Source organism: Oncorhynchus kisutch, linkage group LG2 (assembly GCF_002021735.2).
Source record: "Oncorhynchus kisutch isolate 150728-3 linkage group LG2, Okis_V2, whole genome shotgun sequence".
Taxonomy (NCBI): domain Eukaryota; kingdom Metazoa; phylum Chordata; class Actinopteri; order Salmoniformes; family Salmonidae; genus Oncorhynchus; species Oncorhynchus kisutch.
In genome coordinates, this window is record NC_034175.2 from 52570844 (window position 1) to 52574425 (window position 3582).

The following is a 3582-nucleotide window of genomic DNA, read 5'->3' on the forward strand; positions in this document are numbered from 1 at the left end:
GGTAATGTCAATTCCCTGTTTTATATATGGAGTCATGTAGGGCATAATGAGATGCACATTGCCTATCAGAAAATAGTCATACCGCTTGACTTGTTTCACATTTTTTTGTGTTACAGCCTGAATTCAAAATTGATTAAATAAATACATAGATCTCACCCATCTACACACAATATCCCATAATGGCAAAGTGAAAACATGATTTTAGAAAGTTCTGGAAAATTATTTGACAATGAAATATTGAAATATCTCATTTACGTAAGTATTCACACCTCTGAGTCAATAGTTAGAATGACCTTTGACAGGGATTACAGCTGTGAGTCTATCTGGGTAAATCTCTAAGAGTTTATAAAATATTTATAATATATATATATATATATATATCATTATTTTTAAAATTTTTCAACATCTGTCAAGTGGTTGTTGATCATTGCTAGACAGCCATTTTCAAGTATTGCCATAGATTTTCAAGCCGATTTAAGACAAAACTGTCACTCGGCAACTCAGGAAAATTCAATGTCGTCTTGATAAGCAACTCCAGTACCAATTTGGCCTTATGTTTTAGGTTATTGTCCTGCTGAAAGGTGAATTTGTCTCCCAGTGTAACGGCCGATGTTGGTGGAAGAAGGTGAGGACCAAGGTGCAGTGTGGTATTTGTGCATATTTAGTAAAATGAACACGGAAATAACAAAAATACCAAAGAGAAACGACCGAAAACAGTTCTGGCTGGTGCAGACACACAACAGACCTAATAAATATGAATTACTGTGTAATTTAAGAAAGCCTCTGTAACGATTAGTTGTTATGTTGTTCTGAGTAACAATACAGAGGGTACCCAATGTATGTATTTATTTATTGATTCATTCAGATGGAAAAATCTCAACAAGTTGATATAATCAAGTAAAGCAGTGGTGAAAATTGCATTTTTATAATTACATTTACAACCCACATGCACAACGAAATGAAGGAGGTGGGGTGGTTCTGCTAAATTAAGCAGAGGCTGAATTTCCAGAGTTATTCATATAAAGTTGCACAGCTGGAAACCTTTTCTCTGAACAGCGTGTGCAGCATAATTTGCAAAAGGCCACATCTATAGGACCCCTGCTACTTAATGATTTAATTTATATGACGAAGCCATCCGGGCCCATGTACTGAACATGCTGACTGGGGGATAATTTAATCAGGGCAAAGGCTGCATGTGATTGTGTGCACTCAATATTATCGGATGGTACCATCCTTCCACAGGGATCTTACTCTGATATGACCTTGAAATTACTACAAGTTATTAAAGCAGTTCGGTCTCTATCTCTTTTTATTTTTTTTGTTGTTGATAAGAACATATACTACACTTGATCTTAGCCAAAAGGCAGAAAAGAGATGCCTTCTCTCTTTGCATGTAAAGCACCTGAAATCTGAAACTTGGTAACATTTATGTAAATTGGCATTAATAATGAAGATTTAGTAAATGGTGTAGTCCTTAGATGAAAAGAACAGGTGCTTCTATGAGACAGGTAATGTAATTACTGTACCAGTACAACTGAAGTTTATGGACTTTCCCTGTAGCACTGACCTACCATTATGAAACACCTATCCCAAGATACTCTGTCCAGTGGTAGGCTCACTCTCCTCTCACTCTCCTCTGCCTAGAAAGTTATGTCTACGTCAAAATACGCTGCTCTGAACAATGGCAGATGACGGCTGGAATCTGATCGCTGTTACAGGGCAACTCATGATAACAGCAAGCCTTCCCAAGTTGCTAGAGAGCAAATTATTATTATTTTTAAACACTCCAGGCCTTGAACGGCTAAAACTAGATAAAAAAGTATGACACATTTACAATGAACCTATACATTTTCAAATAACTGCCCTTTTTCTGGCCTGCAAATTGCTCTTGACAAACAAATAGGTCAGAAAAAAATGTGTGGCACTCCACTGAATATTGAAATTCTGATGTGGCCCTCGAGCCAAAATGATTGCCCAACCCTGCATGCTGCTCTAAACAATGGCAGAGGATGGATGGAATCTGATTGCTGTAATAGTGCAACTCATGATAATGGAAAGCCTTCCTAGGCTCTAGAGGGCTTCCTCTGAGCACTGAGACCATTACGAAACACCTGTCCCTGGGGATTCAGTCCAGAAGTAGGCATACTCTTCTCCCGTCTCTATAGACTGGAGTTCTGTTAACGCCTCCCTCTTAGAGAAGGCTCTGTTGATGGAGACGGGGGGGGGGGGGGGGGTGTTATGCACCAAGCCGTAGCAACTTTCACCATGTGAGCGGGCATACATTACAGTATGACAAATTAACCCCAGCTGCTGAGGTATAGAAATGCCCTTCTCATTCAGGCACCTGTGACTGTGATGTGTGTGTGTGGGGGGGGGGCATGAATCAGCAGGCCTCTGGAAGAGCTCCTAGGGCCCCAGGTCCAAGTTGGCCTCAGAGGGATGGGAGGATCAGGAAGGACAGACAGGATGAGGAACACTGAACTACTTACCCTGGGTGTTTCAGTTGTTTCATTTCCTTTATACAGTATTTAGGAAGCAGTCACTTGTGTTGATTTGTGAGTTAGTCCCCCACAATTGCCTCACTTTTATCAATCAAGTGACAAATAATCAAATTCATATTGAATTCTAGCGTTGCTTTTTAAATACGTTTCTGTCTTTGAATACTTATTCGTCATAGTTTTTAATTCAATTGTTTGATTAGTAACCCAAATGAGATGGGACTGATGGTGGCCTATTAAACTCAGCGTTCCAGATGTCGTTGCTGTGTGAATGACAGAATCACAGTGTCATGGAGAGGGAGGCAGAAATACATCCGACAGACGTCTCCTTTTGGGAGTCTCACTCTATATTGGGGCCACCAGGCAGGCCTTCCTGCAGCTCTTTAGTCTCAGCCATTAGTGGGACATGCTCGTAACCATCATCACATTAGCCCTGCTGCCATACAGAGATTAATAGGACCGGTGTTGATTGAAGGAGCCCAGCGTGTGTAGCCAGGAACAACTGGAAAGAGAAGCAGAAAGATCACCAGATGGGGTTTGGATGGAAATATTGACAGATATTAAATGTTTTTCTGATTGTATTTTGAAGATTTAGGCTATTACAGGAGACAAAACCTTGTTGGTGGCTTATGTACTTTAACAGTACTTTCAAATAAAGCTTCTCTAACACTTAAATATTGCAGGTATAATGCTTTATAACTCTTTACAAGCATTATAATAAGGGTTATAATGTGTTATGTCTCTCTAAGGAACCAACATTTAAACTGATTTAAAATGGCTGGTAATTTGTCAGAATAATTTTGAGATGATAATCAGACATTAAATGGGGTTAAAATGCTTATGACCAGTATTACAATGCCATAACAACCCCATCATGCAAAATACCTGCAGGTTTTAAAGTGTTACTTAAAGTTCCTGCATAAACCTTTCAAATGCATAGGAGTAGCTAGGCCATTTAAGAACTTAACTGCAACAGAGAATAAAGCTCCCTAAATAAGGTTTGACAATGTAGTTCATTAATTTGCTTAGTGAGTAAGATAGCAACCCAGGCTAAGGCAACTGTAGGCATTGATGTGTATCCTCT

General features: G+C 39.3%; 1 pseudogene; it reads right to left on the reverse strand.

The window, feature by feature from the left end:
• Window positions 1-1239: 1239 nt before the first annotated feature.
• Window positions 1240-1376, reverse strand: LOC116356878 (uncharacterized; annotated as a pseudogene).
• Window positions 1377-3582: the final 2206 nt, after the last annotated feature.